The sequence below is a fragment of the Pseudorasbora parva genome, chromosome 5, assembly GCF_024679245.1.
Source record: "Pseudorasbora parva isolate DD20220531a chromosome 5, ASM2467924v1, whole genome shotgun sequence".
NCBI lineage: Eukaryota > Metazoa > Chordata > Actinopteri > Cypriniformes > Gobionidae > Pseudorasbora > Pseudorasbora parva.
The window spans coordinates 37,106,090-37,121,838 of record NC_090176.1 but is presented as its reverse complement, the minus strand read 5'-3'; the positions used below and the strand labels follow the sequence as shown (position 1 = coordinate 37,121,838).

Genomic DNA, 15,749 nt, shown 5'->3' with positions numbered 1-15,749 from the left:
TAAATATTTAGCCACAATTAACATTTTGTCAGAACCTAGTTAAAGCTACACTATGTAACTTCCTATTCAAAACAACATGTGGTCTTTACCTCACAGTTGGTGGAAAAGAATCGAGATAGGACTTGGGTAGAAATCGTGTTCATGGATGCGGTTATTAAAGTTACTGTAGTATGAAGCAGAGCAGGACCGAGTGTTGTGGAGCTGAGCAAGGCCACTGGAGCGATTGTTACGCAACACATGGCTCGCGAGCAACGAGACTTTTATTATGACGGGACACAGTCGCTGGTGCTATTTCTGTTTTTCTGGTCATGAGTATGAGGTAAGCAGCTCTGTTTACACTCTAAAAAATGCTGGGTTAAAAATGACCCAAGTTGGATTGAAAATGGATAAATCCAGAAATTGGGGCTTTGAATGGGTCCATTCACTGGGTTCAAACAACCCGATTTCTGAGTTTGTCCATTTTCAACCCTACTTGGGTTGTTTTTAACCCAGCATTTTTTAGAGTATATCATATCAGATACATTTAATGTGTGTTACTCTGCTGTGAGACTGCTGTTGCACACTGCTAAGAGTAAATTTCTCACAATTTACAAATATTTGGAAACATTTGGATATTGTAAAAAACTCAACTGAACAAAATGTATAACACTGGCCTAGTGGTTTTTGGATATTTTACTGCAAAAATCCTACATAGTGCACATTTAATTACTTTCTTTTGCTTAGTTGTCAGAATCATGTAAAATGTACACATTTTTCATGAGTATTATGAAAAATCCTGATTCTCAATTTATCCAGATTCTCTAATTTCATTCCTTAATATTTATAAAATAATACTGACAAGGCACAGTAAGCACCTTTAGATACAAATTGCCATATGAAAAACCAGTCAATAACTTGATTTATATCTAACGGTTAGTTGTGTTTTTGATTCTCTAAGAAGACTAATTTGAGTCATTTGTTCAGGAATGAGAATTGGTTGTGCTGTTTGTGTTGGATTTACTAAAAAGAACCGGCTCATGAGAGCCATTCATTTGGGCATCGATTAGATTACACTGGTCCTCCTGTTATTTCAGTAAATTGTGGCGCTGACACACGTTAAATAATATTGCATATTGCAGGAAGCTCTTTTGTCCACATGCAGCCGAACAATGCAGGTGTGAGAACCATAAGAAGCAGTTCTTGGTTCCTAAATTGTGTGCATTTTTCATGCCATTATTACATCCAGGTAAATTTTGGTTCAGAGTCAAAAAATGTAAGACCAAGGCTGTTTTATCTATAAATCTGCTGGTTTTACATAAATCCTTTGTATCGGATTTAAATTAGCGCTCGTGTTTCAGTTGGCCTGTTTAGTTATCCCTGGGGCTTTAATGGGAAAGACTGATGGGGCATTTCAGTCAGTAAGCACTAGTAAAAACTCAATTTGAGAACAAAGCCAGCACTGCCCCAAGCTACTGAATTTCTGAACGGCATAAAGCCTATTATTTTAGCATATGATTCTAATTATTTACCTACCTGTAAATATGAGCGCCAATGTGAAAAACATTGTGTTTTATTAGCTCTTATGTCAGTAATTTATGTAAGGGATGACAGCAGAGCGTGGAAAAGTCTTGATTTTGAATAAACCTAATTTAATATGTTTAGGACCCTGCCACAGGTAGTCAGCATCCGGATGTAAAAATCTGCCCTCAAGAACGAATTACTGCAAACAGATTAATGTTAGAGATTGTCATTATAATCTTTTGGTTGCATTATAGCAGTGAATATCATTATCTGGGCACAACAATGGAAAGGCTGATGCTCGTGGCTGTTTGCTGTTGAAAATGTTGAAACAAACTGAATTTCCCCAGTTATATTTCTTCATTTTTCTGAATCTCCTACGAATTATCCAGCTTGATTCTATTTCAGTGGAAATGCATATTATAGAGAGACACAGTAATTGCAGCAGACATCAGGCACTCACTGAGAAAGTTACTATGCTGATTGCACAGGAAATGTTATTATTCCCTAAGCTTAACTGGAAGCAAGTCACTGCATCTATTAAGAATCTACCCAGCCAAAGAAACATATTAAATCCATACAAGATCCAGAGGTCCACAATTTGAATATAATTACCTAGATTGATTGATTTTTCCTCCTCCGTGATTGTGGTAAATGATATCATTCATTTGCTCAAGTGAGTGGAATAACTCCAGTCTCTGACTTCACATAAGATACACTGTATATCATGAGTGTATTTGTATAGTTCAAAGGAGTAAACGCATTTTCATAATCAATAAACTTCTGCTGTTTTTGCTTTGAGCTAGACTTTTATGCAGAAACTCAGCTGCCTTTCTCTAGCCTTCAGTCACCTACAGCAATAATTTCATCTGTGATTCTTAACTAATTATTGTAAGTCCGTTTGTACAATCTGCGTACAGTGCGAGCATCAAAGGCTAAAAATGTATAAAGCAGTTATTTTTCTTTTGTGTGCGTGCTTGTCATGTCACTTGTTAATGTATGACCAGATCTCTCTCTTTTATGGTCAGTTGATTGCCATCAGATTTTGTCGTCAGATTTCATGGATGAAAATTACAAATTTGATTTGCATTTGTCATCATTTTTTTTCAATAGAATTATAATGACCAGATATCACTTTAAGTAACTGAGACAGGAAAGTGATTTTATATTTTCTTAATCAGACCATCAACACTCTTAAGCCGCATATCACAATGTTTCAGTGGCTAGCAGCTTGTCAGTAGGAATATGCTTTTAAAATGTTGCTTTTTATAGTTAGCAGTGCAAGTAATAAAAAATGAGACCAATTAGGTCTTTCTTATCAAGAAATTGTGACATTTAGGGATGTGTATGATGCCAAACTAAATGTCTAGTTTGTTGTAGCTAATCTGACAATGAAGCTGCTTTCAGTTGTGTTTCTCCACTTGTCTCAATCAGCTGACTGTTATTAGTGTGTTTGATTTATGGTAAGTCCTTAAGCAATAATATCTGCTCCACCAGTCTCTTCCCCAGGACTTGTTGTTCTATTGATCGGCAACAATCACCAGCCAAGGCAGCGCTTCGTTCCCTTGATGCTTGCTAATTAAGATTCTGGAGCATCTCCTTTGTTCTGCCTGATCTGTCCTCTCTGTGTTCTCTTGCATTGGTTGGGTCATATGGTGTTGCAATCGCCCGTGTTGTATTTTATGCACTTACATTTCTTATCTGTGTCACAGAGTAACCTTTAAGTAAAAAACTGTTTGTATGTGCCCACAGACAGCCAGTAATTATCATAACCCCACAATGCGTAGCAAAAGGGAGAAGGACCCTTAAGCTGTTTAACTTAAAAGCTAATGCTTCAAAAAGTACATAAAACAAATAATCTGACTAAAACCATAACCCTAAGAGACCTCACTGACTGCCTTATAATTGTCTGCTTTCATGACACCATCTATCCAGAAAATTACTCCTTAGTTCTCAAGCCTGTTGGGCAATATCACAGAGGCTATCGCAAACAAGAGAAGCTTCAGAAAGCCTAGGCCTCCATAGGGATTGCTAAAACCATACGATTAGCCGGCCATGGGGATCTATTCCCATATAAACAATTTCAAAAGAGCAGTGCCTCATAGCAAACAGCGCTGCTCCGCGGCCGCCGCCTTTCCTGCTCCCTCAAACTCTTTGTCCTCCATTCAGACTTTCCGAGGCAATCTCTTATTTCCAACGAGATCCATAAAAGATAAAACAACCTTTGCGTTGATCTTCCTCAGATCTGAAGAGGAATACCTGGAGCTACAGTAGTGTTCTGTGTCTATATATTGAAATGAACTGTGGGGGGTTTGGTGCAGTAGCCGTTGTTTTCTCCCACACACATTTCCTGTAGATATGAGTAGGCTTTTTGACCCTAAACTTTGGCATGGAGAGGAGAACGGCTCTATAATTAGATACTACCGGTGTTGGGGAGTAACTAACAAGAAAAATAACCGATGTCATTTAAATTAACTTTTTTTTTCACTAGCCTGGCAGTAGCTCATCTGTTTTCAGAATATTTAGTTTCGTCATTAATGACTATTTTTCAACAAAAAGCTCTTTTTTTTGTTTTCTTTGTATTGTGCAAACTTCTTCACAACCAAGCAAACAGTCTCTATCAAACTTGCTCTACTAAATCTCTTTCTCTCATATGCAGTTAATCGGCTCATTTACTTATTTATATATTTATTTATGGCTTTTAAACAAAGTGTATATATTTTGGTTTACACACACGAACACACACACACACACGTTTGTTTTTGTGACATATGAGGACATTCCATAGGCGTAATGTTTTTTATACTGTAGAAACCGTATTTTCCCTTACACTGCCCCTACCCCTAAACCTACCCATCACAGGAAACATTCTGCATTTTTACTTTCTAAAAAAAACTCATCCTGTATGATTTATAGGCATTTAATTTTTAAAAGTTTTGAAAAGTGTCGTCATAAGTCACCCTCTCCTTGTAATACCTATGTCATACCCATGCCATTATACACATTTGTGTCCTCATATGTCAAAAAAACATGCTCACACACACACACGTTACATTATAACATTTTCATTTAAATTAAATGCTGTTCTTTTGAACTTTCAATAAAGCATCCTTAGAGAAAAACGTTTCATGTTTTCTCATAAATATTAAGCAGCAACCGTTTTCAAAATCGATAATAATAAGAAATGTTACTTGAACCCCAAATCTGCATATTAGAATGATTTCTGAAGGATAAGGTGACACTGAAGACTGGAGTGATGATTTTGAAAATTTTGCTTTGCATCACAAGAATAAATTACATTTGAAAATATTAAAATAAATAGCTGCAAATTTATTTTAAATTGTAATGATATTTCACAATATTAAGTTTTTACTAAACAAATAAATGAAGCCTTCTAAAAAATATTTAAAATAATGTTATATACCCAAGAAAATATCACAGTATATTCATAAAATAATCAATTGTTGTAATTTAATAATAATAATACAATTGATCTGTTTTATTGATATACAATATGTACAAGAACCAGTGTGAAGAGATTTTTATAGAATTAAATTAAAAAAATGTAATGCGAGTTAGACTGAAGCCTGTGTGTGTGTGTGTGTGTGTGTGTGTGTGTGTGTGTGTGTGTGTGTGTGTGTGTGTGTGTGTGTGTGTGTGTGTGTGTGTGTGCGCGTGCGTGTGTTAGTTATTAAAACTGAATTAAGGTTCAAAATGTCTCTTTTAAAATGCACTCATAAAACAGAAAAAGTCCAGTATGCACTGAGGTCAGATTTACTCCTAGTGCATTACATTCCAAATCAGCCATGTCATTTGCCCGCTGTGTGTCGACCAAGTGTCCTGGAGAGCAGTAACTGCGATCAAATCCCTCGCTCATATTACACAAGGCAGACGTCCATTAATCAGCCATCTTGGATGAGGCCCAGTCGTGGTGTACTTTTAACACTTTTAAAGTGCAGTTTGTCAGCCATATTGGTGTATCTGCTGTATGTATGCAATAAATTCCTTGAGACATTTTGACAGCATTGTCTTTTCAATGTCTGTGCTGCAATATGGGACTTAATGTGGATACGCATGCTGAAAACAGCTGTCAGAAAACTCACTCAGGCCAGAACACTTTGTTACAGACTGCTCATGTTCCATTGTAAGCAACTGTGTTCATTAGGACGTCATTTTTAATGTTAACTGATATTCTGCTCTTTTCTGAAATCTAGTGATCTGCATAGCACCTACAAAGACAGCTGTCTTGTAAGGCAGGATGATAAGTGTCATGGAACCTTAAAGATGGTGGTACACTCTACGTGCAAATCAAGGGGGTAATCTAGCGCTCGGAAAGCGTTCCACCCCTAGGGGCTGCCATTGCTAACCAAGCCATCACCTGCTGTTAGCATCCCATTGGCTCCCATTCATTTTTGAGTCACTTTGACAGTGAATAACTTTACATCTGAGACGTTTAAAGACTCCATTTGTCCATTGTTTATTTCTAAAGAAACACGACAATGCACAAAAGGCTCCGTTACCTTGTATCTTACACTATCGCCCCGCAGAAGCTGTTTTTGTAAAAAATAGGCTAACGATTGCGTCATAACCAACGCGACTCTGTCGCACAGTTGAGAAATTACCGTATAGACCTGAGGAGACGCTCGCAGGCAATCTTTTACTGTCTATGAGACAGTCGGAGGGACGTGGAGACATAAAGTCTGATAAAGTCAATGGAGAAGAATGGGGAGAAGCCCATAGTGAGCCAAAAGCAACGGGAGAAAATATTTAAACAACGTGATTCAGATTTCACTTTCCACAACTACTAGAAGACCTACAACTGTCAGACAGGAGGCTCACGTCACATCTACGTCGTCAAGTTCAGTCTGAGCCTGCGCAGTTCGCTCAGCCATCAGGAAGTGAGTGCCCCTAGGTTGACTTCATTATTTCGCCGTTGACGTCAATGGGATTGCTCGGTCCATTTCTTTTACTGTCTATGGTGCAAATACCAGACACACGTTTAATGGGTACATTCCATAGACATATTGAGCCTCATTCATGAAACACGAGTAGCACAAATTTGTGTGTAGATCTTGCGCAAAGCCGCTCTGACAAACATTTTCGGATTCATGAAAATCTTTGTATTTTCAAAATGTTAGATGGTATAATATTGCTGGTTACTGCATTTTTATATTCAGTAATATTATTCCAAAAGAGATAGCACAATACTGTCTAGCATATTGCGCATCATCATAGCAAGCATCGCTGTGCCTCCAAAGCGCTCTAAAAGGCCACCAGCTGGTCATTTTCAGAAGAGCGCCTGGCTAAAAATGTTTGGTGGACACATATTAATTGGATATTTATTGTTAGGCATATGGCCATTATTTCCTCCCTAACATTTATGCAATATACAGGAGCCAAACTTGGGAAGGAAATCCAGAAGATTCCACAGCGTTCTTGGACACATCATTTACATTTTTGTAACTCATGGTTGCAGGAATTATGCTAATTGTGGATGAGCATGTATGTGTGTCCCTATTTATGAATGATTGGAAATTACTAACATACTCATATTTAACTATCAAATCGGATGTTTACGAAGAATTTGTGAATCCGGAGGCGAGTTTTCAGAAAAGTTTGGTAGAGGTGGGATTATGGTGTGGGGTTGTTTTTCAGTGGGGTTGGGCTTGACCTCTTAGTTCCAGTGAAAGGAACTCATAATGCCTCAGCATACCAAGACATTTTGGACAATTTCATGCTCCCAACTTTGTGGGAACGGTTTAGAAATGGCCCCTTCCTATCCCAACATGTTTGCACACTAGTGGATGAGCGAGGTGTGGAGGAACTTGACTGGCCTGCACAGAGTCCTCAACCCGATAGAACATCTTTGGTATGAAGTCCAAAATCAGTGCCTAACCTCACAAATGCGCATCTAGAAAATTCCCATAAACACTCCTAAACCTTGTGGAAAGCTTTCCCAGAAGAGCTGAATCTGGAATAGCTGCAAAAGATGGGCCAACTACATATTAAACCCTACGGATTAAGAATGGGATGTCATTAAAATTCATGTGCATGTAAAGGCAGACGTCCCAAAAGTTTTTGGCAACATAGTGTATATTTTAAAATAATTCTTTCCTTATTTTTAATGATTTATTTATTATTGTTGTTTTAAACAAGCAATTTTATTCATTCTTTTTTATTTATTTTTATTTGTACTGAATGTTACAAAGTTTACAAAGCAAACATTCTGATATTTAAGGACATTATTATTTTATAGAATAAACTATTTTTATAGATGTATTCTCATTCATTAATATATTTTTATTCTCTTTATTATTTAACACATTTTATTTGTAAAAAAAAATTCCCCCCTAAGCTTGGTGCAATGCACTGGGATGCCTTCTCAAAGGAGACAGCACTTTCTCAGAATTTGGCAGTAGGTATCTTAGGAGGCAGCATAATTAAGCTGTCTACTTTTTGGAACAGCCTTATTGTCTGTGACCCTTCAGCAGTGCACTAGAAGGGCTGTGTGGTGCTTATGAGCTATCTGACAAACTTATTGAAAATGTGCTCTGGTGGCACAATGATAAATGAGAGGATGAAATTAAGAGGGTTTAAAGAGGTTAGCCATGCAAACAGGATTTGCCTCCAAAGTGGTTTATCAATGAGTCTTTGTATTAACACTAGATATGATAGCAAATGCTATTTTCGGTGATGAGCACTCGACTTAACAAGCACAACTCAATTTCCGAGCAGACGATTCCCTGCCACCCGTTTTGAGTAATCTGGTCCTGGCTGCGTTATTCAAATTACAATTGAATTCATCTTTCACAGCTTCATCTAATGCAGGCGTTTCTCTAGTCAAATCATGCTTTCTTAATGTGTTCATCAATATAGTATATCTGGGCCTCGGGGGACAGAGTGTAAAAGAACTTAACAGGAGAGATCTGTTTCCATAAACGTGTAGGGGGATTATGTACCTATGACATTTATTAGCTTTACTACGAGGCCGCTAAAGCAGAGAGTCTGTTATCACGCACGCAATAACTCATTTTATGTATCGGCATATGTAGTCGCGGAGACTGTGCTGAGAGCTAATGTTTATTATGCCCTGTGAAGATTCGCCTCTTCGTGTCATCCCCGTGGGTTTAAAGGCATCAATATTTTCCTACTTTACCAATTCGCTCTGTACACAATAGGCTTCAGTGTCCAAGCTTCAAAGGCCCAGACTGTCTTTCTTTTGATTACAAGTTACACAAGTTACACAAGACACTCTTTATTTGATTTAATTGGATCTTGGAAAAGTCTGATTCATTATTTACAGGTAACTGTAGGCAAAATGTTATGTGAAATTTTTTTTCACTTATTTATTTTGTCCTAAAAGCACAGCATTTGAAAGGGAATTTCAGACATGTGCTTGGTTTTAACCCCGTCTTCATCATTTAGGAAGATAATTTAACTAATAGGCATAGGTTTATGCGAGGTTACCGCTGCACAGAAAAACCACGCACTGATTCATTGTGAAATATTATACAGTTGCATTCAGTAGTCGCGAACCGGTCACGGTTAGACCTTGAACTTTCCACAGCTCTTAGAAATCCACCACCTCAGTGAACTGCAGCAGCTCGAGCTGAATTTTTTTTTTGCTGCTATTGATTAATGGTCAGGAACTGTAAAACATTTGGGAAATGGAGAGATGGGCTATAATCAGACTATGTTACATTCCCTCCGGCTATTTGCAGACCCAAGTGCCCTTAGCCTTAAGAAAGTTAACATTTTTACCTCAGAAGCATTTCTGAGCTTTACAGCAAGCGTGAGCTGGTGGGCACCATCAGGATGCTGGAAACCGCTGTTCCTATTTCTCATTGACTGGCCAAAGATCATCTCTTCAGTTGATTTACAGTGCATTTCTTTTATCTGACAGCACCGAACATTGTTAAAGCTCTCTTTTGTCATAGAATCATTATATGTTTTTGTGAAATATATTGCTTTATAATGCAACATAATGTTAAGGATATTTTCTGAAATTGTGTTAAGCAGAAAAAGACTGATGTTCTAGTGAATTGGTTTAGTCCAAATTGATGTGTTTGACTTGTGGCTGAGAACCCGACCTGGCGGATAATGTTGGCAGAATCGGGAATCTTGTTTTGTCTTTCATCAGCCATTTTCTCACAGCACTCATAAACGTCTGAGCTGGTCAAAATGGCCAACTTACAGCAAAATGAACAGCTTGAGAAGTCAATCTCATTAGAGACCGCTTGAGACTGTCCCGTGAAATGAAATCATTTTTCTTGGAAGTGCCCCCAGCTAACTATGATTAATTGTGAGTGCTTTGGTTTGGTTTATTGCATTGTTTTATTATGAACCTTATCAATATTGCAGCGACATTAGTGGTCCGCTTATTATTGTTTTTTCTTCCTATTGTTGTTTTCCTATGTTCATTTTTGCAAGATTTGACTTTCCTTGATTGGCTCAATAATATTTAGCATAATTCCATCTTCACCCATTTATTATGGTAATTCTTTGTTTACTATGCTATCAATGCTAATTATTCTACCATGGTAAGCCAGCTTGAGCGGTGAGTTATGCTGGTTTTGAAGATCCAACTTTATGGTTTGCAAGACCCCCTTTTCTCTTAAACATATTTGAGTGAATATTTGGTGAATAAGATATCACCAGAAAAGGCTTAGAATATGTATCATATGTACATTTGATTTATTTAATATATTGTTAGTCAAGAAAGCAAGGTTTATCACAAGAATAATTCCTCAAAGCTCTCTATAATTGTGGAAGGGTGGCTGGTGACCTCAGTAATACAATATGTGTCAAAACAGACTTTATTATGATTATTAGGATATATGTCTCATAGAAATGAGTGTGGTCTTTTTCATTGACAATATTGATTTCATATTATGTGACACTCTCGAAGCACTATTTTGATGAGCAATTTCAGTCGTAACGGTGCACGAAGGACCCAAACAATACTTTCAAGTGTGTTTTTCTGAATGCCTGATTTTAAAGTTCCCCTCAGGATAGCATAAATGTATTCAGCCCATTTTGACCTCTTGCACTTAGAATGTAGGGTGTGAGACCATAGCTTAGCCCAGCAGCCCTGTGGTAATCCCGAAAGAAATCCTTTGAGGCTTTGACAACCCTGCAAATATCCACAATCTAAATGTGAAATTTGACGTCTGCCTCACGTAATGCGAACGCATGCCCTGTTTGTTAAACTGCCAGTAGTTTGCCTAAGAAGGTCTGATTAAAAGTATGCCTAAGATATCGTTTCAGGCACTGCCCCTCTCAATAACATTTTGCTGTAAAAAAAGAAAAGAAATACAAGATGATGTTTGCATTTACATTATAATACTTTTGACCCTTAGTCTGGAATTGGCATATAATTATTTTCCCCTCAAGTGCTCTTTATTTGTAGGAGCAGAGGGATCGCTTTAGCATGGCTCACAGCGATATTACACCATGCAAACTGCTTAGGTGGGCTGCTTGCTTTTCATTAACATTCACCCAGGATATGCTGAGGCTCCATCTGTTGAAATCTCAGTCACATTACTGAAGAGCGAAGAGAAAGTATCATGACCTTCTACAGAAACAGGACCTGCATTTTGTTTGATCTAGGATGATGGTATTTTGTTACAGCACACCATTGTGGGTAGTAATCTGAACTAAAATATCCCTTGTTAAGTCATTACGCACTTTTTGCTACATTGTACATGGCTACAGCTTATGATTACTTTACTTGTGCGTTCCTATTTTTAGTTTAGCATTTTAGTCATTTTCGTTTGATCATCTGGTGTGCTTTATATTTTTATGGCTGTTTCCATGTGAGTTTCTGCTTAGCCTCTAGCTCACATTTGTGTTACCTCCTCTAAATTGAGCCTGGTCTGTTTTTGAGAATCTAATGCCGTTTCATCTCTGGTTGACCCTTTAGCAAAGGCTCAAATGACAAGCATCTCAATAAATGCTGGAATGTTTCGATTCTATTTCGTCTGCATTGTTTTCTCATCATATTTTCAGACAACTAGATGTGGTATTTAGTTTGACAATGTGCTGTATTGATGCTGGATTGTCACAATAATCATAAAATGGCTTTCTCTACGATCTTTTTTCTTTCTGGAAAAGTCCTTTTGAAAAAGTTTTCTCTTGATGTTCTGTACACCTGCTCTCTTCATGTAGTTGACCGTAAGGGTTGAGGAAGTCATTTTTGGCACAATGCGGGTCTCCACGTTGGACTTTGAATCAAATTGACAATGACAACAGAGAAGCTGAAGGACTGGGCCATGGTTTACACAAAGCTTAGTGTGCGGTTTAGATTATACACAGCGAAGAGTCACGGTAGATTATCAAAAAACTGCCAGACAAACAGTTTGTCCCGTATGGACAAACACTTGGAATTATGGGGTTTTGAAACCTAACATGCATGCATGTTCAATTTGCCTTAGTAAATAATTTTGCATACTGGTGTGGTAAAAAAAAAAAAAATTGCTTTTTAGATCTTTTATTATAAGGCTAGTTAAACAAATAGCTTCTGCTGTTGAAAGACGTTTTATATCTGTAGAACAAAGTGTAAACTCACATTTCTAGTTTATTTGGTATAGCTGCTTCAAGTATTTAATATATTAACTTGTTTTTGTTACAAAAAAGTTAACTATTGTTTATTGTGACTTGTACAGAGTAAGTCTTAACTTTGACACTATGGAGTCAACAATGGCATCTGTTCACATCTTGAATGACATTTACTTAATGTTTAGAGACTGTGAAGCATTGTGTGACATAAATGCGGTAAACAGTGAAATGGATTTCAAAATTTTCATCATTCAATATTGCATCGCTGCATTGCATTCACAAGAGAATGCTTAACTGGTTTTATCTCCCAATAGAGGGAGATCGACTAAGTGCATTGAAAACTCAGTTGCCTCTGAAGCGTCTGACTTTGATTCCCACTTGTAAGGAAAGATTTTGTCTGCATCGCCAGCCATTCACTCATGGAGCTTGTGAAAGCCATGGGAATGGCAGAGTCGACTCGATTGTGTATTACTTTTTGTAACCAGAAATGAAACCGCCACTTATCTCTAGCGAAAACAGAAAAACAGCGCCGGTATAAATTCCAATTAAAATAATTCTATAAATACATGATTCTATACAATATCTTGACTTTGCCTACAGAGTTATTTTCCTAAAATTTGATCTAGTAATATTAGCACGTATACTATTTTACAAAAATCAACATAGGAAAAAAGATAATTCATAGCATCTTAACAAGAGATAAATGTTTGGTTTTATCTGATTTTCTGTCTGAAAGGGTATGATCTCAGAATCAATATATTTTAGTTATGTCTAACTGAGGGCATAATTTAATTTAAACAATAAGAGCTTCCACAAAATGTAGACAGAAACCTATTTAAGCCTTTTGTTGTGAAAATGGAATAAACAGGAAACACTTTCTCTGAACAGTAAACAGTTTTCACTGTTATGCAATCTAGATGTGACTTAATGTTTTTATATGCGTTTTATGTATTAGCCATTAAAACAAACATTATAACGTGTGTCCTGTTGTAGCTAAACTGATAAAAGTCGTTTTTACTTTTATTTGTGGTATGCATATCATTTTGCATATCTCATGAAACATTTTTTTGAGTTAATTGCCTTGTAATATTTTAAAGTTTTTATGTTTTTCAAATTAATCCACAGTCATTTATTATGAAATCTTATCTTTTTAAGAAATCCTGGCCTTTCTGACCAGTTTTTGTTTTGAGAAGATCAGGTTCTTGAACCTTTCAAATGGTTTCTCGCTTCAGGTAAACCACCAAGGTGCTGTAACTTGTCTCTCAAAGTGGAGGCTAACAGATTCTGAATTGTAACTTTTATGCTGCAAGAGAAATAGCACCTAAAGAAGAGTCTTCTTACTTTACTATTCTGTTAGATCCCGGTCCTGTAGGGTTTTAGTTTGATACTTCAAAATATAACAGATTATAACTGAGTAAAAAAGCAATACCAGACCAAGAAATGGCTAGCTTATTGGTTGAGATTTATTGGCTTGAAAAAAAATTAATAAATAAATAGCCCCAGATGGACAAATTGCTGTCATCCTTTGCTTCACAAGCTTTGGTTCTCTTTTAAGTCGTTATGGTCAAATCAATATTAAGGCTTTATTCACTGGTGACTGAATTAAAATAGCTCCAAACTGATTTCTTTGTTTTAAGCTTGTTTTAATATTTCCAGCTATACACAGCAGTGCCATGCAGTGTAAGTTTGCATCTGGACTTGTAGGCTTGTAGTGATACAGTTTTCATTGATTCTCTAGGAATACCCTAACTTTAGGCTATATCACGTCTTCATTTTAAGTGGCTGGACACAAGTGATCAGTGACATGTTCCAGTGTTTTTCCTACAACTTGACCAATTAACTGACTACAAACATATCAGATCAGATTTGAACGTCTCATCACATCTAGAGATGTTAGTTATTGTTAGTACTTTTATTTCATATTGTTCATAAACCTAAATGACTACCTAAAGTCCTGCTCCAGAGCGTTTCTTGTATGTTTTTATGCTTGAATTCAGCACAACACTTTTTCGAGTGAGGAACTGTAAACATTAAAGCATTTAAAAAGTTCCTAATGTTCCAGGTTACTTAATATATTCACTCTCATTAATTTTGCAGTGGAGGAGAACGGTTACTGTTGAGAACAGATAAATGTTTTTCAGTTACTGAAGCCCAGCTCCTTGTTCATTTTGCCAATTGCTAATGAAAGAGGATGTCAAAGACTAAATTTAACGTAGTTAAAAATGCTGTCAAGCTCCTGAAGTCCTGATGTGGACACTTAGAACTTTTCCAGCTAGAATTCCCAACACCTTTTAGACATCCTTTTTCTTCTTTAGAGCCTCGTTGAAACGATTAAAAAGGTAAACATTTCCTAGCACTTACAAGGGAAAACTGTATTTACGCATGTTATGCATGGACATATAGTTTAGTTGATGTTAGCTCATGTGAAGTTAAAAGGCATCATCTCATTCTCGTTCTTCTCATTTCAGCAGGAACAACTGTTTTGAAGATAAATATTTTTGCTTTTTCTCACTCCAAAATAATTTTGTTGTCCTACATAGAATCTTGATTCCACGAGTAAGTCAAATGTGCCAGATTGGGAAGTATCTTCTGAAATTGGTTTCTTATATGCCAGTGCTATGATGCATACACTTATCAGGCATAACGTAATGAATAACACTGATTATCTCTTCATCACAACAGCTGTTAGTGAACGGGATATATATAGGCAGCAAGTGAACATTTTGTCCTCAAAGTTTGTGTTAGAAGCAGGAAAAATGGGTAAGCATAAGAATTTGAGAGAGTTTGACAAGGAATGATTGGTCAGTCCGATTCTTTGGGCAATGTTCTTCTGGGAAACCTCGGGTCCTGCCATCCATTTGGATGTTACTTTGACACGTACCGCCTAGCTAAAGCGTTGTTGCAGACCATGTACACCCTTTCATGGAAACTGTATTCCCTGGTGGCTGTGGCCTCATTCAGCAGGATAATGCACCCTGCCACAAAGCAAAAAAAAATTCAGAAATGTTTGAGGAGCACAACAGCGAGTTTGAGGTGTTGGCTTGGCCTCCAAATTCCCCAGATCTCAATCCAATCGAGCATATGTGGGATGTGCTAAACATATAAGTCCGATCTATGGAGGCCAGGCCCCACCTCGCAACTTACAGGACTTAAAGGAACTGCTGCTAACATCTTGATCCCAGATACCACAGCACACCTTCAGGATTCCAGTGGAGTCCTTGCCTTGACGGGTCAGGGCAGTTTTGGCTGCAAAAGGGGGACCAACACAATATTAGGAAGGTGCTTATAATGTTATGCCTGATCTGTGTATTCAGTGTATATCGATTGCTGTATATCAGGGCTGTTAAAATGTATTAATGCATGCCATTTCAGTTTAACATCCGATTATTTATTTTTACGTCATCCTTTGGCTGCATACAGTATATGAAGAACAAGATCTTGACCAAAAATGTATGCATCTGCACCTTCTTTCACAATTTGAGCCTGATGAATCTTGACATTGTCATCCTGAAATATGGCGATGATGTGTCTCCAACGTAGTTGTTTAAGAAATGAAAAGCTAAATCATTTAGGCTTAGAAGAACTAGAACTTAGAAGAACCAAACATATAACGCTAGATAATGCTAGAAACATAATTATCACTGCAACAATGATGCAATCATAGGCTCTTAAGCATTTGCCTGTTTCAATTCAAA

At 37.1% G+C, this 15,749-nt stretch overlaps 1 long non-coding RNA gene across 3 annotated transcripts in view; it reads left to right on the top strand.

Annotated features, from left to right (window-relative positions):
• The window catches only part of LOC137076135 (uncharacterized), a 180,370-nt gene that overhangs the window by 72,808 nt on the left and 91,813 nt on the right, over window positions 1–15,749 (top strand). The gene's annotated exons all lie outside the window — the stretch shown is intronic.